The 21929-nt window shown below is 56.7% G+C and overlaps 1 pseudogene; it reads left to right on the plus strand.

The window, feature by feature from the left end:
- LOC130159863 (hydrocephalus-inducing protein homolog) overlaps positions 1–21929 on the plus strand; it is a 98425-nt pseudogene that overhangs the window by 57485 nt on the left and 19011 nt on the right.

A 21929-nucleotide genomic window follows, 5' to 3' on the forward strand; every position in this document is an offset into this window, starting at 1 on the left:
TCCATCCCTGCCGACCCTGTACGTTGTCATTTCATCCTAAGAGCCTACATAGGCGCTGCCACCAGAAGGACCTGCTGCTGCCCCGGTCCCTTGCTGCTGCTTTGCTGTAGCCCCCGTACTGGTTCCCCGGGAAGGAAAGCTGCTGTGGAGAGCTGTGCTCGCAGACCCTGGTGGCCTGAGGCAAACACCACCCTGGAGAAGGGAGTTTTTGTCTGTTAGCTGTTTTGTGAATGCGATGTGCAGTTGATTCAGCATTTTTCACCAAAACGGCAGGTTCTGCTGGGGCTGTAGGTCCAGCTGCAGGTGTCAGTGGGAGCGCTTGTCTGAGCATCCCTGGGAGGCAGGGCATCCAGCCCTGGTCAGTGGTTTCCAAGCCCAAGAGCACTCTTGCAGTGGTGCTGCAGCACGTCTATAAACACATTTCTAGCAGTTCCTCCCGCTGTGGCCTCTCTGCGTAGTACAGAAGTCTAGTCTGGGCGGTTTTAATGGCAGTAGCAACTGGTTTTTCCATAATGCCCTGGGAAACCAAGCAAAGTTAACCACTGCGCGTTGAAGTGCTGCTGTTGCAAATAACAGAGATCATAAATAAACAGTTTTGTTTAGGGAGTTGGAATTTGGCTTAGAGGAGACTGGGCACTGGCATTAGCTATGGCGGTGAGGAGGGCTTGGGGGAGAAGCTGTGGACACTGGGGTAGCCCGTTCACAGCGGGGTCTTACCAGGGAACGGCCAGTCTGGTGTGGCCCTTCATGCGCGGCACCTTCAAGAACAGACCCTAAAATGCAGGGGAAAGTCTGCAAAAGCAGGTGCAAGGAGGTGGACAGGGAAAGAGTAACAGGGCTGTAAGCTTTGCTCGGAAGCCCCTGTCATCTCCTGGTAAATTAGATTAGGGTTTAATTACAAGCTAAGGGAAAAATCTAATGTTGATGGTAGAACAATGCATATATTTTATGATAACAGAGAAACACACACATTGGAGCAAAGCCTGTGTGGAATTAATTTCCTCTGGGGCCACTTATTGGCCAGTTGCCTGTTTGGGTGGGTTTTTTTTATGTTTTTTTTTTTTTTAGGGTTTTGGAAATGTGACTGCTGAATCAGTTTTCAGCTTTTAATTCCCCCATCTCCACTTAAACTAGCTTTGCTGGACCTGAGCCTGCAGGTTCTTCCGGCAGACGCTGAGTTACCCAGCTCTGAGTTGGTAGCAGCTGAGGGTCCTGAGCATCTGGCAGGATAGCTGAGCATCTGGCAGGATAGCAGCCCCTGCTCCAGAGGGTTTGGCATAGCCCCTTTGCTGGCTCGTTAGTGCTGTGGACGTTAGGACAGCTCCCTTTTCTGCTCTGCATGTTAATTCAGCAGTAATGTGCTCGCTCTGGGTCCCTCGGCAGACACCATGTGATTCTCCATGTCAGGGCTGGAAATGAAGATGGTCTCCAGGCTATTAACACCTCAGATGGCTCATTAAGAGCCCAGCAGAAGGGCAGCATGTCAGATATTATTTCTGGTCTACATTAAGCACTGTTGCTATTCTAAATTATCAGATCAAACTAACTTGGTCTGACATCGAGGGAATCAAACATCGGGTCTCGTGAAGGCGAGATCGATAGAATTGAAGCGTCCACACTTCTAACCTTGCTGGAGCTGATCGCCAGAGACTCCCAGCATCAATCAGACACACACATTTATTTTGGCCAGGAGAGAAAAATGTTGTTTCTCTGCCTGGACAAGACTATTTGTGCTTAAAGTGGGTTTGGTTTTTTTGTTTCTTCTAATTGTTCAACCCATTTTTTCCTCCTTACTCTTTAGTCACTGCTGCTACTTTGAGCAATCGTATCAGCAACACAGTCCAGCCATTGCTGTGCGGTTAGTCATTTCCAGGGCGCGCACAGTGACAGTTGGAGCTGTCGGATCTCACTGTAATGATGTTGCTTCTCTGTCTCTGCGCTGCCTGGTCTGAATGTCAATGGGTGGTTCAGTAAATGCACAAATCTTAGCTCAGCAGAGGAATTTATCCTAGCAAAGAAATAGTCATCAGGGCATTGGGACAAAATGCAGTTTCTAGTTTTTGCTCTTGGCGAGGGCAGACCATCACCACCACCTTCCCCAGCTGCTGGCCATGTGGCCCAGCTCAAGCCGCGTGTTCCCACAGGGTGCACTGGGCAGGTTTTGAGTTTACTTCTGTATCACATTGTTTTGTTTTCAGTTGCAAACACCCTTGAGCTGTCTTGCTTGTTCCAAAGTCCCTTTTTAATCTGCGTCTGTTGGCCTGCAGGACAAATCAAAGTGCATCGTCGGGGTCCGTAAGCCTGTTTAGATGCCTCAGGGGCGCGTGGTCTCTGGTGCTTTGCCCTGTGACAGAGCTCGGGCTTTGTTGGGGGGCTTGTTTTCCCCCGGTGCTTTGGCTGTGCCGAAGGGATGCACCAGCGTGTGGTCCCTGGGGGCCTGGGCAAGGATGCCGGGCGTGTGGGTGCCACGCACCAGGGCAGCAGCCTCAGCGCTGTTAAAACTCCTGCATTTAATGCAAAGGGGTGGTGGCTCCTGGCACGTGTCCTTGGTGCTGGCAGGACCTGCAGGGACCTCGGGTCTTCAGATCACCGTTCTGGGGTGTCTGTCCTGCTGGTGGTGGCTCTCACACAGCCTGAGCTGGCAAGGTCACGTCATCCTGCCTGAATCTTCACGCGCAGTTTGCAGAAGCGGTGTGATTTCTAGCTCCTCTATTTTGGGAGGTGGGTGTGGGAAGTGGTGTGAAGCTGTGTCCTTAGGAGGCTCAGAAACCAAGAGACAGGCTGAGATGATTTTTTTCCTAATGTCTCAGCGGTTCGGATGGTGGGTGGCACAAGGCTGTCCTGGCCCTAGCAGGAAGGACTCTTCTCTCCCTGCTGTCAGTGTGCCTGTGCTGCCATTGAATCCCCCCTGTTAATACCTGGATCCATTTTGTCTCATCTGACGGGTGGTCAGGTTGGGTGAGATGGACACAGGGGGGTTAACACCTTGCTGTCAGCCCCTCCAGCCCCAGGCTGACCTGCTTATGTCAGGAGGCTCCTCATCTCTGCTCCAGCGTGCTGGTGGAGGCACTTCCGCAGCCCTCTGGCCCCTCTGCTTTGGGGCTGGTCCCTTCTGCAGGTGGAGGAGCCGCTCTCTGCTCCTTGCCTTCATCCCTGCGTTCACAGCCTTGCTCTGAAAGTGCTGGAGGCTGCCCAGAAGGTCCTGATTCTGAGAAAGGGTTACCTCAAGCCTGGGCTGATGCCAAACATCTCATCATCTTGCCCTTCTTTCCCAGGACCAACCCCCTTTCCTTCAGTGCCAGGAAGATGTCGTGTCATAGAGATCAGCTTTCTGTTGACACCTCGGGTTCCTCACTCCCTTCCTTTTCATGTGATGCTCATTGTTGTTCGTTTTGACTTTCCCCCACTGGAAAGAGTCCCTGGCTGTGCTGCTTCACGCTTCGCCGCAGCAGGACTTGCTAATCGCATCATCTCCCAGCGCTGGGTCCCAGAGGGCTTCTACTTTAGAGGGAAAAATACTGTTGTTGTCTAGGCACCACGGTCTGGTGAAGTTGCCTCAAACCATTCTGTAGAACTAGAGGTACCTTAATAAATGATTATGGATTTTCCATCTCGGGGGTTTCCCTCTCCTCGGGAGCTGTTACTCAGCCGCAGTATTTATCACGAGCCACTCTAAGAGCTGCGGTTTCATTTCCTCACCATGTGCATCGTAGCGAGCGGTTCTGGGACAGCTGCTGCGATGACGGCCGGACCCAGGCGCCCAACGGGTGCGTGGGCTGGTGCGTGGCTGGAGGGTGTTGAGGTGCTCCTCTTGGTGGCCTGACACTGTGGGCATCTCCCCTGCCACCAGGGAAAGGTAGCGTGCAGCTGCAGGCTGCCCAAAAGCACCACTGTCCCAGCTGAGCTGGATTTATCTCATCCTTACAGAGCTGCCCAAGTCAGCGGCCGCTGGAGGTGTCGGGCAGTTTGGTCGCCCATCAGGGCCCCCCAACATGCACCCGGGTGCCTGGGCTGAGAGGAGCAGAGGTTGCGTGGGTGGGACCGTAGGTGGGCGATGCGCTGCAGGGCTGAGCGAGCACCTTCATCCCCTCCAGCCCTGGTTTGTTCTTCCCCACGGACGGTGCCGAGCTGTTGCTCGGGGTCCCCGTGGCGTCCCAGCAGCAGGCGGAGGGAGGGCTGTCAGGGGCTCACCTGGGCCAAGCCGTGTTCTTGCATGTCGCTGTAGGGAGGGCAAGTCAGGCGGGATCTCTTCCGGGTTATGAAGAGCAGAGCCTGTAATCCAGAAATGAAAACCAGCCTTAGATACTAAAGACAAATCTTTGTTTGGAGCCCGTGGTTCAAGGCACTGAATTCCCAGCTGTAAAAAATGTGCCGTGTTTGACGGCGGGGGGAACGCTTACGACTAGGCACAGCGGCAGGTAGGCATGGCCTGAGCGCGTCCCTCCACGTGGCGTTGGAAATCCAAGCAGAGCTACTGTGAGCACCTGCTGCAATTTCATACAGGGACCATAGTCAGAGTCACTTGGGAATTCTGAAAACGTTAACTCATATGCTTTTTACTGGCTGCTGTTGCTCAAAGGGTAAACTCGGCTCTGTTTGCAAAACGAGCGGTTGAACTGCTTTGCTGAACCATTTGCCAAATTTGTCCTCCAACAGTTTGTGTTTAGAAACTGCTGGGGAGGTAATGATGGCATCAGGACGTGCCACACCGGTTATAAGCTCGTTTCAGCAGAGCTGCAGCCTTTGTGGCGCGAGGTGCGGTTCGAGCTGCTGTTTTGCAGCCAAGGAGTACCTGTGGCACGGCAGGGAGCTGAATCTCGGTGTCGCGATTGGAATAGATTGATTAAAAATGACCAGCGTTTCCTTCCCCAAAGTACTAATCGCGGCTGCTTTGGTGCTCATCGGGGATCAATGGGCTGTTTAATTGTGAGTCTCTGCCTGGAGCCGCTTGACGTGTCTTCCCGTGTTCCTTGCGTGTGCGAAGGTGTCCCGTGCTGGGCTCGTGCTGGCTCTGTCGGGGTTCAGGCACAGCAGGCGGCGGGCTCCGTCCCTGCTCCTGCCATCGCCGCTGCTGGTCCTGACCCGCAGCTGTGCGTAACCGCCCAGGGGAGAATTCAGGGTAAATACCTAGAAGAGCTGAAAACCTCCTTGCGGCGCTGGGTCTGTGCTGGCGCATCGCCATCCAGATCTGCCCCTTTGTGTCTCAGTCCCACCTTTTTGTGCAGTTTGTCCTTTTGTCTCCCTGCAAGGTGTTCACCTCTGATATCTGCAGTTCCTCATGGCAAGCAGTTGCCACTGCTGGACCAGCGTTGTCCCTGGGCAGCCCCCAGCATTGACCTGCTGCATCCTGGTTCTGGAGCTGCCAGGTCGGATCCATTCCTGGGCTGGCGGCACCAGTGCCCACCCAGGGGCCACGTCCTGCCAAGGAACTGCTTGTCCAGGTCTTCCTCCCTCCTACTGCAGCTTCATGATGGAAGTTACGGTTTCTTCCAGGTTCAGCCCTCCAGCACCTAAACTGTTCATCAAACCCCAGCCACCGAAGGAGGAGGGAGCCTGCTCGGAGCACTCAGCATCTGCAGAGAGCAGTGTCAGTGATGGATGCGTAGAGGAGCCAGCTGAAGCCCTGGGAGCAGTGGGGGATCCTGCCCAAGAGCCAGCAGATGCAGAGGACTCCCTGGAAGCAAAGGTAGATTTTCTTGTACGCTCACTGTTTTGCGTTGCCTCCCCCAGCTTGCCACCAAAAAGCCGTGCTGGTGCCAGCGTAGCGTCCCTTTTTTGCTGCCCTGCTGCCATGTGCCCTGAGAGTGGGCTGGGCAGCAGGGCCAGCAGCTGGACACGGGGCTTATGGGGAGGGACAAGTAGGGTAGTGTTGTTTGGAGAAGCCCATTCAGGTCCTCCTGACCTGTGGTGAGGTTGGGGTTTTTTGGCTGGGTTTTTTTTGCACTGTGAAAGGAGGGGTTTTACCTGCACCGTGATGTGGAGGCTTCCAGTTCCCTTCCTCTGTCAAGCCCTGCCCAGTACTGGTCTCCATGTACCACCTTCTCAGCCCCAGCTAGAGCCACCCGTTGTCACGTCTCTGCCTTCGCCCGAGCCCCGGTATTGCAGCGATGGCCACAGAGCTGCCTTTTTATAAATGGAGACTTGACAAAGTTGCTGTCTTTTCCTCTTAGTATGGGAAACAGCCTTTGGTCTGCTGACCTTCCTGGTGAGCCTCGGTGCTTTGGGGCTTGGCCTCGGTGCTAGTGGGAGCTGATGGCACCTTTTGCTTCGCGTGGGACAGAGGCTGCTCCTGGGGCAATAAAAAAGGATATAGGAGAGCACAGGAGGTTCTGAAAGTGCCGGAGTTGGTGTCAAGTTCAAGGAGGGGGGTCGCACCTGCTGACATCTAAATATCAGTGGTTTTAATGTTGTAGCTCTGCACGTGTTTTCTGAATCAGGAAAAAGGATACCTGGTAGGCATAAAGAACAGCGCGGCTGAATGTTTTCAGATAGAAGCATGAAATCATTTTTGTGCCCTGCTTTGTTGCCATGTATGCGCAGATAAAGCAGGGAAATTCAAGGGGATATGGCTAGGTAGGATCCAAAATTGCTTCAAAGGATACATCTGGGTTGCAGCGTTGTCTTCTGCTTGTGTCACTGTATCAAGGCAATGTCCATGTAGCCTTCCTGGGGAGGTGGGAGACCATAAGCCTGGGAAAGATGTGGGTTAGCGTCTTTGGGAATATGCCCTTGGCAAAGCTTTGCAGGCTGGAAGATGTGGAGACAACAGAAAGAGCACTGAGATGTGAGAAGGCTCAGCCCTCCCCAGTGCTTTATCTCCTTGGAGAGATGTAGCCTCTGGTTAGGCCTGAGGATGTGCTGTACATACCCTGCCCATGTCAGAGCCCCAGCGCAAAGCCCTCCTTCATGTTACCGAAGCAGCAGGTATTCTTAAACTTCAAGAGCAATCACAAAGCCCTTGCTTATAAATAGGGGTCAGAAGCCCAGGGACGAGGTTCCATTTAAAGGATGGCACCTCTGAGGTTAAACACCAGCCCTCAGCTGCTGCAAGGCAGAAAAACATCTCAGCTGCCTTTTCCAGGATGGTGTTATTCAAGAGAAATGGCGATCCTCAGCCCTCCGGCACTGACGAGTGCACAAGGGGAAAGCTAAGCACCACCTGAAATGGGACAGCTGTGCCAAGGACTTCTGAAGTCCTTATTTCCCCTTTTTGACACTTCTCGCTTGCAGCTGCATTCCTATTGTTGTCATGGAGAGCCTGAGCTGTCCAGGGGTGGGGTGTTTGGTGCGTTTCTTGGGCAGGAGTGAGCAAAGCTGGGGTGGCATGAGGGTGCAACGTGCCCTCGAGGTCCCTGCCAGGACAGGGTGCTGGGAGCACCCCGCTTCCTCGTGCAAGCCGGTGGGTCCGAGCCCACCTGCCGGTGTGACACGGGCTCCACCTGCACCTCGTGTCTCATCCGCACGGGTCTTGGACCCACACTCGGCTAATGGCACAGGCGTCCCCGTACTTGGTGTGTGCCTGTGTCCCATCTTAGCTGCTCTTGGCTCGATGAGGCGGTGGAGCCTGCAGCACAGTGATCCCCCTCAGCCCAGCCAGCTGCCTCCTGTAGCCCATGGTGCTTGTTTTCCAGCTGCTGCCGTCCGCTGCTGTGGATCTGGAAAGTCGGAGGCCGGTGAGGACCCAGGAAAGGATGCGGTTTGTGGAGGTGGAGCCCCTCCCCTCGGGAGCGGAGGAGGTAAGTGGGCATCTGTCTCACTTCCCCGTTCCCAGCGTGGCAAACAGTTACGTAGCCCCTGCTGCCACTGGTGGCCCTCGGTGCTGCTCACGGAGTGGCCTCGCATCCCTCCCAGCACGTTGCGCAGCGCTGCTGAAGCAACCGGCCATGTAGGGCTGACCGAGGGTCCTGCCTGTGCAGCGCCTGTGGAGGGTGTATTCATCTTGTTGCTCATCAGGTGCTCGGTAGGAAATTTTTGCAGTAGCTTTTGCAGTAGCTTTTGCGAGAGCAGTGTGTGGGTCGGAGAGAGAGTGAAAAGTGTCAGGAATCAGACGAGCTGGGCTGGAGTCCACCCCCAGCTCCAAGGGCTCTCATCTCCAAGTCTCGTGTGTTTCTGAAGGCAGTAAAAAGTGTTTTTCAAGGCAAGTTCTTCAGCTGAGAGAATGTCTTGCTGCCAGGAGACATCCCAAATTAATTTAGTGTATTAATACATTAATTAGTATGGGAGAAGATTTTTCCCAGGGTCTCTCCCACCGGTAAGTGGAATGGATGCAGAATGAGATTAGGGTGATCTCGCTTGTGATGAAGAGGCCCCTCCAGCCACATCTGTACTTTGCTCCCAGCCACGGCTGCTCTTCTGCATCAATTTCCACGCTCGACATCTCTGTCTCTCCTCCCCTGCCTCCAGGTTTTTGATGTCCTGCCACTGTACGGCGTGCTGCCGCCGGGCAAGAGCCAGCGCGTCACATTCACCTTCGTTGGCCGCACAAACATTGCTGCCCGTGTCACGGCGCTGTGCAGTGTGGAGGGAGGCCCGACCTACGAGATTGCGCTGAGTGGGGAGGCTTCGCTCATCAACTACTTCCTTGACGTGACGGAGATCGACTGCGGGCTGCAGGTACCGCACGCTTCTCTTGGCAGAGGTCCTTGTCTTGGAACTGTCGCCGGCGCGTTGCTGCCCACCGAGGTCTAGGGCGCTCTTCCCTTCCCAGCTACTCTGTTGGCTCTGTCGCTTGGAAGTACTGCCTTTGGGTGATACATTCTGCATCAGAGTTGTTTTTTAATGGCCATCTCTACCCCCCCATATTTGGGATTTCCTCCTCTTCAAGGTAACGAGCGCTGCCTCCCGGGACAGGCAGGGACCCCGTGGTGATCTCCAAAGGGACATGTCCCCAGGACCCTCATCCGCCCATCCGTTCCTAAAGCCTGAGGTCCAAGGAGATGCTTTCTTTTAATGCTCTTGATTAATCAACAAAATAAACCAGGGAGGAAGTTAACTTGGGCTTCCAGTCACTGCAGCTGGCGAGAATGTCCCAGAACAGTTGGCACTCCTTTTCAGTTAAAATCCCCACAGACCCTTCCAGCTGTTGGCCCTGTTTGGCTGTTGCCCTGTCTGTCTCTACTTTTGCTTCTGTTTTGCCTGCAAATACTTGTATGCAGGTGCCTCTTGTTCTGAAATGCCTCGATGCCTCCTCTTTTGTTTCAGCTGGCTGTTAGGTGACACCTTAAAGAGCAGAGGGCTTGTATCCCCTGGTTTATTTATTACTGCACCTCTACGTGCTGCCGTCGATAGTGTTCCTGCGTAGGGCTAAGAGGTACCCTGTGGCTGGGGGTTGCCCAGGTTAACCCAGGACACCGCAGTGCCTGTACCTCCTCTGCGCTCCCTGCTTCTGCGCTGTGTTCATGTGCTTTCAAGCCAGGGAAAAGGGAAGGAGACTCCCAGCAGCAGACCTGCGTCTGTAACTTCCCGCTCCTCTGTCTTCTCTCCAGCTGTTTAACAAAGTCAGGGAAGCGGAGGTCACCCTGCAGAACAGAGGGAAGATGGGATTCACCTACGTGGTGCTCGGCTCCAGCACAGCCGCTGCGGACAGCCCTCCGCTCGGCGTGCCCCTGGCCGTGCCCAGCACGGTGAGTAGCACGAGTGATTCACCCTGGCCAGGCTGCCCAGGAGAGGGTTATAGGGAAAAAAGGTGGTGGGGTGGGTGGAAAAAAAGAAAAGGAAGACAGAGCCACAAAACCAGCACGGAGAGCCAGGGCTGTAAGCAGCTGCTGCTGGGTGGCAGAGAAGGTCGAGCAAGCGCGGTCCTACTAGAGCCCCTTCATGGCCTTTGCTGGTGGGTGGCTCTGGCATCCTGCAGCAGCCGCCGGCGGGAGGCACGAGGGCTTCGGTAGCTCTTTGGACCCCGAGTGCTGAGCTCTGTGGTTGTGCCGACACTGGAGCCAGATGGTGCAGGCTCTTGTGAGGGTCACCTTCCCCAGGTTGTGTGGTCAAGCAGGGCGTACTCCCTGTCCCTGCCTGTAAGAAACCCCACCTGCCCCCTGCCAGCACTAAGCAGGACTGAAATACTGTCTTGCCTGGGCATGAAGCTGCTTTGCCAGAAATTTTAGCAGCCCCTGTATTGGTCCCTCCTCCAGCTTTGCTGCTTTGCAGCAGTTTTGTGGGGCAGCGAGGGGGTCAGGGAGGATCGGGGCTGGAACAGCCAGGAGAGGAGTTTGCAGCATCCCGGCACCCCAGCTTCTTAGTCCCGCGTGGATGTCTTTGAGCTGAAGCAGCGTTCTTACCTTTGTCTCTTTTTGCAAGGGGAAGAGGAAGCCAAATGGCTTTCACATTGTTTTCGTGCCCGTCTCCTACAAGGGATGACACACTGATGCCCTCTTCCCGCGGGCTTCCGAAGACGCAGCTCTGCTTGGACCCGTGCAGCCAGCTGCTGCAGCAGCAGCGTGGGTGCTGGCAGCTTGGCAGGGCTCACCTTTGCTGCAGCTGCGCTGTGCGCTGGAGTACGGGCTCAGGGGACCAAGTGGCAGGAGCTGTCCCACTCAGCGGCTTCCCCTGCAGCGTGAAGGGGAGCCGAGGGTCCAGCCCAGCGTGCAGAGGGCGAGCCAAAGGCGTCTGCGTCTGTGCCCGGTCACCCAGAGCCATGCTGCTGTCTGCTTCCATTTGCTCTCGATGTGGCTGGCGTGAGCCCAGCCTGAGGCTTGGAGAGCCTTTCTGGAAGCCCAGAGAGGAGATGTCCTTCCCAGCAACACCTTCTTCCCTAGAATTTGTCCTAGTCTGCTCCTGCATTTCCAGAGATGTATGTTTGCAGGTCGCTGTGAGTCTGGATGGGCTCACGCACCCCTGGTGTAACCACGCAGGCAGGAGATGTTTGGTTGGGATGATGAATGAGTCAGGCCCTTCAGCAGCAGCCTGGGAACCACTGACGTGCAGTGTGAGGAGCTGCTGGCCCTGCTGAGGGCATGGGCTTTAGCTCGTCTTCCACAGCAGCTGGTAAAAGAGCTTTTCTTTATTCAGTCTGGCTCTTGCTAGCAGAGGGTAAGCGCTGTGAGCAGCAGAGCTGCGCTCCTGCTGAGCAAAGGGCGGTCTGTGCTGTGGGAATGCAGCCTTGCGAGCCCTCTGAAGGACGTACTGCACCCTGGTGTAGGAGACTCGAGCTTTTAGGATACGAGAAAGCCAGAAGGCCATGTTGTCTGACGTTTTCTTCCATAGGAGAAGCTGTTTTCTCTTCTCAGTGTGTCTGTCGCCTGAGCCGTCCCCCCACCAAACGCTCTTTGGTGCATTCCCTCTCTTGTCTCCCGTGCCCTGCAGGGTTACATTGGACCTGGCAAGGAGCAAGTGCTCAAAGTCTGTTACCTGCCAGGAGTGCCCGGAGTCTTCTGCAGGGCTTTGCAGATTCAAGTGGGTCACCTGGAACCAGCAAGCATCACCCTGAGAGGAGAAGGGACCCTTCCCAGGATCTGCTTGGACCTGCCCAGGAACATCAGCGGTGAGCACTGCCTCTCTGCTCCGCAGGAAGGTCCCCTGGCTTTTTCCCCATGTCATATGCCCACAGGGCAGCTCACCCCCACCCCCACTGAGCCTGGAGGTTTCAGGGCTGTCAGAGCAACACTCAACCCTCGGGTTGCTTCCTGAGTCTCTAGTAGGTGAGTCCATGTGGGCTTTGCCCCAGGAACCACCCTGCAGAGCTTGCCAGCATATCTGTCGGAGGCCTGGGAAGGTGGCGGCTGGGCAGAAAAGCTTGGGGAAGCTGTAACGCGGGCTGGCAGGGATGTTGGCAGGGTTGGATTTGCCATGGCGTTGCAGGGGATGGGATGCTCCTCTGTAGAGGGGAAGGTGGGTGGTAGTGAACGTCAGGATTCAGAGAGGAGCAGCAGCATCCACTTCCCATAGATTGCTCAAGGAGTTTGTTTCTGGGAGAGGCCAGCATCAGGGGAGTGGGGCTTCCCAGCTTAAGTGGGATTGGCACGGCGTCCACGCTTCTATTTGTGGATCTCTTCTTCCTCCAGGAAATGCAAAATATGAGAAGGTCCTCAAAGAGGCCAAAGAAAAGATGGCAAAGGACAGCCAGCGAGCTGAAGCAGTTGCTTTGGGGGAGGCTGCGGCCGCGGAGCCACCCAGGGACGATGCGGACACCGCGGTGAGAAGCCCCATTTGGCATGTGCCACCCTGCCCCTGTGTCACTCGAGCCCTGGGCACCCCGCAGCAGGCTTCCTGGGGCCCTGCTGGCACTTGGGACCTCCCTGCCCGCACCTGGCCACGACCATGTGTCAGCTCAGCGTTGCCCCAGGGGCTGCCCAGCTCTGGCTGTTGTCCCTCCAGCAGATGCACCAGCTCCCCGACTGCCTCAGGGAGAGCTCCTGAAGGCCGTGCTCAAGTGACTGAGTTCCTGGCACTTTGAAGGAGCTGCGGGTCGTGGCTGAGGGGTTTGTTGCTCACGACCCAGCTTACCAGCAGCAGCCTGACTGCGCCCTGGGGCTGCGCTGTCAGCGGTCATCTCCAAGAGGCGTCAGCTTTCTCGTGGTTCCCTTTCCAAGAGAGCTGCTGTCCAAGCTGCTCTGGCACTGGTTGGGGGCAGGCAAATACTCGGAGCTCTGGAAGGTTCCTGGCTTGTCTGGCTGGCTGTCTGGCCAGATCAGCTTTTGTGACAGTGACTGGGCAGGCGAAGGTGCTGGAGTTTGTTTCCCTTGAGATCAGGTCTTGACTAAGGGAGCAGGAGGTGTCACAGACGCTGAGCAGCGAGGCAGAGGGACTCCATCGCCCCTCTCAACAAGATCAGGGTGGGATCCTCTCTCAGAGACAAGCCTGTGCCTTGGGCAGGACCTTTGCTAACCAGCCGCTCTCTTTCCTTTCCTCAGTGGGACACGCAGCTGCAGCTGCAGATGGAGCAGTTGCTGATAGAGGAACATGCCCTGGAGCAGCAGAAAGCTCTCAGCTCCGGTCCCCCAGAGGAAGCGGCCTTTGACCAGCGTGCTCGTCGGAGGCTTCTCAAGTTAGTAGAGACTCCAGGTGCCCCAAGGGTGACACCCAGCAGTGCACCCCTGCTCCCGAGAGCTCCTGGTGTCTGCAGAGCTGGCAGTAGCTGGGCACTGCAGAAAGGGTCTGACCCTGGTAGCTCTGACGTGCTCCCTGTGAGCAGCCGAGTGTCCTCACTTCATAGTGCCACCCTGGGGTGCTCAGCTCCCCACAGATGCTGGGTTCTGCTCTTAGTGCTGAGGGGGTGCAGTGCAGACCATCCAGCCCCTCCAGACAGCACAGACACCGTCCCTGCTGACCAGCTCTGAAAGAGGCAGCTCAAAGCTGGCATCTTTGTTCCAACTGACAGGCCACGCTAAGCAAAGCCAGCAGGGAATCGCACGGGCTGAGAAACCCTAAAGCAGGGGGTGTAGATGCTGGTGGGACCGTAGGGCTTGCCTGGGTGCCTTGGTCCTTCCCTCTGCTCCTTCCTGATGAGGCAGGGGCACGGTAGGCTCCGGTTCAGGAAGAAAATGCTCTGCAAAACAGACCACTTATGCGCTTTCCCGAGTGGGATTGCTCTGGAAAAGGAGCTGCCCTTGAACGCTGTAGGTGTCGATTCCTGCCTTTCCCGGGGCTGCTCTGGGGACAGACCTGGCTGCAGAGCAGGGAAGATTGCCTGTGCAGGCAAATCTCATTGCAAGGTCCTGAAGCGATTTCAGGCTTGGGCTGTACACCAGGTTAGCAGTTCCACTGAGGCCAGTGGAGGTCTGGTGGACTTAGCCACAGTGGCTCTTTGTAGCCGAGGAGCTGCGACCAGTTAAACACAATTTTATGTTGAGGTCCCGTTGGTAGCTGATAAAACCTAGGACCTGCACCCTCCGTGACTTACCAAAGTGTTACTACCAGGTGGTCAGGCCTTGGCTTTCACAGGCTTGAGCTGGGTTTTTACAGCAGCAAATACCCACTTTATTTGTGTCTTCTGTCCACCTGGAAATGTAGCCGAGCTGTGGTTTAAGGAATGTCTCTATTCCTTTCAGAGTTCAGCTGCCTGAGTACATCCTGGACTTTGGCTGTGTCATTCCTGGTACCGTCCGCACACACCTTGTGAAGATCACCAACCCCGGGCGGTTGCCTGTGTCCTTCCTCGCCGATAGACGTGTCTTGTGTGGCACAGGTAACCAGTGCTGGAGGGACTTCCCGTGGGCTTGACAGATGAGCTTAAGTCACTGGGTGTGTGGGGGGGTTGAGTGCCTGTTTGTACAGCTTTTTTCTTCCTGACTGCCCCCTGCTCGGTGCTTTAGAGCCTGAATTCTCCTGGCCAGCAGTGCCCAGAGACCTGGTCTGCCTGGGACTGCCCTGACACCTCATTTCAGGGACTAGGTGGGCTGATCACCTTGGTCACCTCTCATCATCTTCTGCTCTTGGCTACCATGAGTGACAGCCGAGGTTTTGTGCTCTCTGTGGGCTCGTGTTGCAAACGGACGGGACCCTTTGTGGTTTGGAAGTGCTTTGTTTAGACTTCATGATGTCATAGCCCTTCAGTTGAGCCTTTATTGAGAAAAGAGCCTGTGAGATCCTCTGGTGTATCAAAACAGGCTTCCACGACAGGCCCTGAGGCAAGGCTGTGTCCCATCAAACGGTGACTTGCTGTGTCTGAGGGGTGGTCAGGTGTCTTCTCTAAGTTGTTGTCCAGGGAACACCGCAGCATGGGGGAACCTTCGTTGGAAATTCTCCTTTGGGGAGGTCTGTGCCTCCTTCCCTGAGATGCCCAAGGAAGGAATTGCTGAAGCTCAGCTGATGGGTTTCATTTTTACCATGTGGACCTTGGATTCTGGCTGCAAAAACGCTTTCTCCTTGGGCGGTGACAAGGGAGAAAGAGCAGCAGGCTTCTCCGGGGATACAAGGGGGTCTTTCGCAGAGCTGCCAGCCAGGACACCCGCGTGGCCTTAACGTGCTTGTGACACACAAGCGGCATGAGATGTATCTCAGCTGCTTTATTTTCATCTGTTCAAGGTTTCAGCGTGGATCTGGACCATGTGAAGTGCCTGCCCTGCTGCAGGACTAAGACATTCAGAGTGCGCTTTGACCCACAAAGCGCCAACCTGCCACTGGGAGAGGTGGACGTGCTCCTGCCCATCAAGGTACCACCTTTTGGGGCAGGCAGCAGGCTGGACACAGCCGCAGATGTCACCTGGTCTCTCAGCTGGATGTTCTGTCCTTCACTAGGTAGCAGGTGGCCCCACGTTCCATGTCCGCCTCCGTGCCGACGTGACTGTGCCGTCCCTCTGCCTCTCCAGGGACAGGCTGGAGTTCTCCGCTGTCCAGTGTGGGCAGTGCCGGGAAGAAACTGTCCAGCTCCACAATCAGCTCCAGGTCCCCTGTCAATGGTTCGTCACTGTGCACGAGCCTGTTAAGGTAAAGCACAGACAACGTGTGACACGTAACTTCTTGGTTGGGTTTTCTTTGCCTCTCTTGCCCTTTCTGCCCCCGTGGCTGCCTGGGCGCTTGGGCTACAGCTGGGCTGAGGAAGCTTCTGAGGGTACGGAGCAAGGCTGCTTCGCCTGGACCTGTTCGTTAGCTGATGCTTCACTTCTCTGCCATCTTCACCCATTCCTCCTCCTCTGAGGACAGTGCCTCCCCATCTGCCTGCCCTGCCTACACATCTTTGCTCCCATTTATGGTGCCACCAGGTTATGGTGGCCACGTCTGGTTTGGACGTGGGTGCTCTCCGCACCGTAACAGTATCTCAGAGCACGGCAGGAACCAAGAGTCTGTCCCCACAAAGGCCACCTCACACGCCTGGTTTCTGTGCCCAGGTGGACAAATGCTTGTCAGCGAGCATGCGTCGGAAGCTGCTGCAGGAGTTGGAAGCCAAGCCCCGTGTCTTTGAGGCACTGCCCTCGGCCGGAACCCTCGCTCCCGGACAGCGATGCAACATGCGAGTCAGGTTTTCACCCGTGGAAGAGGTGAGATTGGCAGGTGTCACCCCGCGGAGGTCTGGCAGGGCAGTGTGGAAATGAGAGCCCAGCGCAGGGGATGAGGTCTGGCCTCCGCATGGAGCTTTCTGCCAGCCCCGTACCCACTGTGCCCCAGTTTCCCCTGTAGCGCGCACTTCTGAGAAGCGCTTTGGAATCCCCACGGGGAGTTGCACAGGGAGCATCCAGGCTCGGCGGTGTGGCTCCCTCTCGGCACGTGGAGGAGATCCACCTGTTTCCCCTCATCTTCCACCTGGTGTGGGCATATCTGCAGGCTGCAACGCCCCGGCGCAGAGCAGCTGGCATGCTCGCAGGGGACAACCCTGGAAGGGCCAACCTGGGCTAATCCTGCTGCCGGTACCGGCAGACAAAACAGCCGCCAGACACCTTCCTGGGCACGGCGGGACTGTCACCTGTAGCGGTACGCTGCCAGCAGTCCCTGTGGCTCTGGCCCAACCTGCCTGCGTGTTCCCACGCGGTCTGGGAGTCAGCTTAAGCGATGGAGCATTCCCAAAGGCAGTTTGCATGTGGCCACAGTGACTTGGAAGCTGGCAGTGTGTGACAGCATGGACACAAGTGCTTCCATGCCTGGGAACAGTCCCAGGGACGGTAGAATTGCTAGTAGGGATGCAACCAGCTTGTGTTGGGCTTTGGCCAGAGCCAAACGCTGAGCAGAGAAGATGACCCTTATTTCTAGCCAGCGGGAGCTCATCTGCCTCTTGCGTGGCTGGTGTTTGCCTGATGCAGCAGTGCCACAGCTGTGTCTGGGCAGCGTAACCCCGAGGACCTTTCTCACGAGCACTGCGCTCCCTCGTGACTGGGTGAAAACGTGTGACAGACTGTTTCAGATCTGACACCAAACAGCCAGTTACACCTCACCCAGGATCCATCCCAGTTACCCGGAGCCAGCATGCAGGTGCTGCAGCCTCTGCTATAATTAAATACCTGTTTTCCATTCACCTTAGAGGTACTGATGACACCGCTGACCTTGGGGCAAGGGTTGAATTCCAGGCCCTTGTCACCTGGGACTTAGTGCAGGACCTTTCTGTGCTTCTCTCTTTTCAGAAGTCCTACAGAAGGAGGCTGAAGATTAACATTTGCCAGAGCAGCCAGCACCTCCAGCTGCAGGTCTCGGGACAAGGTCTGGAGCCGCAGCTGGAGTTCAGCCCCCCAGTGCTTGAGCTGGGACCGGTGCTGCCATACAGCCGTGGGGCGGAGGGGACAGTGGTGGTGAAGAACCCGTGCGAGTTTCCCATCGAGTTTTACTTGCTGGAGTTTGACCAGCAGTACCTTGAGGAGGAGCAGGTGAGCGGGAAGGTCTGGTCCCCGTGTGCGTGCTGCCGTAGCTTCACAGCGCTGTGGTGGCATTCCCGGGCTTGCGCCAGGGAGATGGAGGCAGTCCCCAGGGCACAGCCTGGCGGCACTTGAGGGGCAGCCAGCTCTGCTGGCAGGCTGAGGGGGGTGCTTGGGTAGTCCGTGTTGGGAGGAAGGCATGAGGGAGAAGACTGGTTGGCTGGGCAGTGTGTTCGTGTGGTCAAGAAACCCCTCCTGTACGTGGTTTCTGTTCCCTCCGCGCACAGGTCCTGCGCATGCTGAAGGACTACGACAGCCGCAACACCTTGTTGCTGCCTCTGCGTGGCCCGGGTGAGAAGCTGCCCCCAGAGGTGCTGGAGTACTCTCAGGACCAGAAGAGGCTGCAGGATGATCAAGCAAAGCCCAAGACCGGGGACCCAGCGGACCAGGACAAGGGTGAGGGTTTGGCATGGTCTGTCCTGAGTGTGGACACAGCAGGGAGTCCAGGCTGCGTACCCTGAGTTCTCCATGACCTCATTCTCCACGGAAAGCCCGTGCTTTTAGCAGCCGCCTGTTCCCCAGCTTGGTGGAGGAATTGCCAGGTGAAAACCTGTGGCTTGTGAGACGCATCCTCTCGCAGCCCTGAGTGCAGCTAAAGCAAGCTCATATCTTACTGCCACACACTGGGGAAATCGTCAGGGTGTCCCCTTGTGTCCCTCAGCCGCAAAGAGTAGGCTCAGATGAGTTCTTCAGCCTGTAGGACCAAGTCTAATCTAACGAGCTGGTTTAGATTTGTTCCTTCGCGGCAACACAAGCACAAGCTCAGAATACCCCTGGACAGGCTCCTCGGTGCCTTGGGAGTCTCCCTCCTTAGGAGATTTTTGCTTTTGCTTGTGGCCCTGCAAAGTGGGAATGGCCAAGAGCAGGTTGCCATTCCTTCCCCACGTCCTTCCTCCTCGGCCAGCTCTGAAGGTGCCTGGCACCTGTCAGATGGGGGCAGAAAGCACTCCGCTGGGGTTGTTTGCAGCACCTCACCCCGTAGCTCGGTCGTTCCCCCCTCCCTTTTCGATGAAAGCCAGTCCAACAGGGTGAATTCAGAATCCGAATGTGGGGAAGAGGAGGAGGAAGGTGTTAAGGAAAGACGCGGGACGGCTGGTAACCCGAAGCTCTTCACCTATTTTGTCCATTGTAGCAAAAGAGCCCCAGCGGTGGACTTCAGTGCCACCTCCATTGCTTCACTGCAGCCTGGTGCCATCTCCCTCGGGACTGTTCCCAATGCCCAGTTGCACCTGTCACCCCCCTTAGGCACCAGGACCCGGGACCAAACTCCCATGAGGACCGTGGGGAGGGTTCATGGAAGATGTGGCCCGGGCCTCTTGGGTGTTGCCAGATGCTCTTTCCTCCTCCTGCCACCCCACTTACTGTGCTCTGAACAGGCCCCTTCACCAGCAGCTGGATCTGCGCGAGCCTCGAGGACAGGCACGATGAGATCTGGGCTGTGACATTGGTTTCAGCAGTCTCCTCTCGCAGGATCTGAGGGGATGGGGAGGGCGATCAGGGTCACAGGGAGGCAGGAGGCTGACTTTTCTACCTGGTTCTACACAGCAGAGCACCAGCAGAGCACCAGCAGCAGCAAGGAGGCTGCGGGAGAGCTGGCCGACAGCCCTGTCCATAGGGCCATCGCCCGCCACCTGGGCATCGATATCCCTGCAGAAGGGCGCACAGGCGGAAACCGCAGAGGGATCGTCATCATCGTCCATGGGGCACCTCGGACAGGCACGTGAGCTGTTGGCTGCAAGGAGAGCGGGAAGCAGGAGAGACTTATCCTGGTGGGCCGTGGTGCTTGGTCGGCCAGTTGAAGCGAAGCGAGGCAAGCCACAGCTCTGCTGGTCCGTGAAGCAGTCCCAGGCCTTTGCCTAGCTGGTGCCAGTGGTGTGGCTCATCTTGTGTCCATATAGCTAGGCTCTTGTCCCCCCAGACGGGGTGGCCATGTCCCTCTTGCTGCATGGGACCACATTGCCTAGTGCCCGTGTTTCCTCATGGGAGCAGCCCCTAGCCCGTGCTGACCCCCAGACTGTGCCCAGCTGGCACCCACCAGCACAGGGTAGCGAACGGTGGTGGTGGGACAGGGCTCGAAACAATGTCCTGGCCCAGGGCTGAGGTCACACCACAAGGGACAGAGTCCTGGGCTGAACCGGAGGTGGAGGCGATCCACCTGCCTCTGGAGTTCAGCGCTTCTGACCGTGCTGAAGCTGCCTCCCTCGTGGTGTCCCCTAAAGGGACATGTGCTTTCTGACTGTCCTTGAAACCTGCAAAGCCTCTGGGGGGGCTTTCCAGAGCCTGTCCCTGAGAATGCTTCACCTGCAAATGTCACCAAGCCGCCTTCCTCTCTCTCTCAAGGAAAGACAGCGGCAGCGGTCGCCCTGTCCAAATATTACGGCGCTGCCTGCTTGTCCATCGACGCCGTGGTGACAGAAGCCATCTCTGACGGGAGCAGCGCGGCAGGGCTCCGTGCCCGGGAGCTGTGCGTCAGGGCTGCCGCTGAGCAGAGCCACAAGGAGACAGAGGATGAGGGTAAGGAGGAACACTGGGCGCAGAGCGGCGCTTTGGAAACCCACCACGGCCACCTGCTTCTGCTTGCTCCAGAGGAGTTTGGCAGCCCTTGGGTCTCTTGGGGAGCACGGGTGCAAGTGTGTAAAAATGCAGAGCCATTTCATAACACAGCTCGGGTGATTAAGCAGCTCTGTTTTGAGGGGTCAGACAAAGGCATTTTTACTGCCTCTGGGCTTCTTGACACACGTCCCTTTTTCTGGGAGTGGTGAAGCACACCCGTACCTTTCTCAGAGCTTTATAAAAACATTTTCTCAGAGCTGAATCCAGCTTGCTCCCTGTGGCCATCAGGCAGAACTGCTGCCCACTTGAACAAGGAATAACCCTCTGAAGTGGCTCATTAAGCTCTAGGTGACTGACTGTGAGTGTAGCTTCACAGACATGAGAGGAAGGGAAGAATAACCTCCTGGAGGAATTTTGGATGAGACTCACTGCAGATGAGCTCTTTTTCTCTGGAAATGTATTTTTTTTCCCCCTATACTGACACTGCCAGGTTGCGGAGCTGGCGCGTGCTGTGCTGTGCTCCATGTGAGACTGGAGACTTTGGGGAAACTTTCTTGGGCAGTTGTTGCCCTGAGCTCTGCAGGGTGAGGCCAGACGCTGGCCTTGGCGGGGGACGTTTTACATTGCTCAGCTTTGAACCTGGGTGGTTGGGAGCTGGTGGAAGGGAAAAGGCTCTGGGTGCCGGGTGGGGTTATCCCAGGCAGAGGGTTTAGCTTCCGTGGAGATGGGTGATGCCACTGGGGCAGGGCTGCCCGTTACAGTCTCCACGGGAGAAGGCAGGATGGGTGCAAGGTAGGAAAATGATGGTGCTGGGGGACGAATCTTTGGCTTGATCCATAGGGGAGCTGCTGTGCAAAGTGTCACCTGTGTGCATGTTTATTAAGGAGGGACACGGGGCTGTGCACGACAAACTCTCTGGCTTTTCCGTCCTCTCTCAGCTTTATCGTGCTAGTAAGGGAAGCAGGGCAGGAGCTGCTTCTGGAGAGCAGCGCTGCTAGTGCCCAGCAGGCTGGGGGACAAGTGCTGTGTCCCTGCCAGGGGTGGAAGGTGCCCGCTTGCTCCCCGCAGCACCCATCGCCAGCCCCGCTGAGCCATCTGTCCCCTCTGCAGGTCACAATGCAGATGTCTCTCTCAGCGTGCAGTGCCACGCCAAGGCCGGGCACAGCTCAGTGCTGCGCCAGTCCAGCTCTGGGGAGGACGGCAGCCTGCAGTCCCCGAGTTCCCAAAGGCCGGTGAGCACTGCAGCAAGCAAGAGCAAGGCGGATGGCCGTGCATCCCAATCCCGGGAACAGCATCGAAGGGATTCGACAAGCTGCCAGGTGAAGCGTGATCTGCGCTGGTTAATGCCTGGGTCCTTTCTGTTGCCTCTGAGAAGCGAAGGGGCTGCTTAGAGTGGGGGCTGGTGTGTGGGTGTGTGGTGCAGAGCGCCAGCTGGGCATGCTTGGGGTGGGAACAAACCCCTGTGCTCTGGCAGAAATCTCGACTGGGCCTCAACAGTTTGTTGGCAAAGTGCAGTCCTGGCTAATGTGGCCGCAGGCAGTGGGCAAAGCTGCGGGATGCTGCGCTGGGGGCTTGCAAGCCACGGGATGTGTCCTCCAGGGTTGTCCCCTGGAGCTGCTGGCCTGCAGGGTTGGTTCGAGCCTCCCGCTAGTGGAAAACCCTGGCTGCAAGCCCAGCAGTTGGAACTGTTCAGGGGTTACCCAAGTGGTTTACTTTTCTTGTGGCGTTCAACATTGCAGGGCTCCTCCATTTCTCATCTCCACCCTCCCCTTCCCTGCGTCCCTGCGCAGCGACGGCTGAGCATCGGTGGCAGCACAGAGGGAGGGCTGGGCTGTCTGAGCTGCGTGCTGCCCGAGGACTTGCTGGTGGCCATCCTCTCTGAAAGGCTCCAGGTACGTGGGTGGGGTGGGGGCAGATGCTGCGTTCCTGCTCCAGAGAGACAGGCAGCGAGGCAGTTTGGAGAGGAGGTCTGTATCTGCTCTCAGAGGAGCCCCGAGCTGCACGCAGGGATCCTTGGGGGAAGCTGCAGATGCCCCAAGGTGGCAGAACGTGGGGAAAGATCAGAGCTCGTCTGGGCTGATGCGCTGGACACAACGATGG

Source organism: Falco biarmicus, chromosome 16, assembly GCF_023638135.1.
Source record: "Falco biarmicus isolate bFalBia1 chromosome 16, bFalBia1.pri, whole genome shotgun sequence".
In the NCBI taxonomy this organism is placed as follows: Eukaryota; Metazoa; Chordata; class Aves; order Falconiformes; family Falconidae; genus Falco; species Falco biarmicus.